The following is a 274-nucleotide window of genomic DNA, read 5'->3' as shown; positions in this document are numbered from 1 at the left end:
GAGTGGGATGCCTCAATAGTTAGGTTATTGTAACAGGGGGCCATCGGATCAAGTATTCGCATGTCAAAGAAGGCCAATTGTCCCCGTGTCCAGAAACCTCTTGCGCTGACATCCACTCGTGCTTCATCTGAGGTGTTGGACGTGTGTAGGATACTTGACATGTACGTGGGTGCAACCCTACCGCACTTTGGACTATGCACCTCGAAGATTCATTCGAGGTGCGATGTAAGGTGTTGAGAAAACAATGTATGTGCAAATATCATTTATTTTATAG

Source organism: Oratosquilla oratoria, chromosome 9 (assembly GCF_046742065.1).
Source record: "Oratosquilla oratoria isolate Oo_2021 chromosome 9, ASM4674206v1, whole genome shotgun sequence".
Taxonomy (NCBI): Eukaryota; Metazoa; Arthropoda; class Malacostraca; order Stomatopoda; family Squillidae; genus Oratosquilla; species Oratosquilla oratoria.
This window is presented reverse-complemented; position numbering follows the sequence as displayed.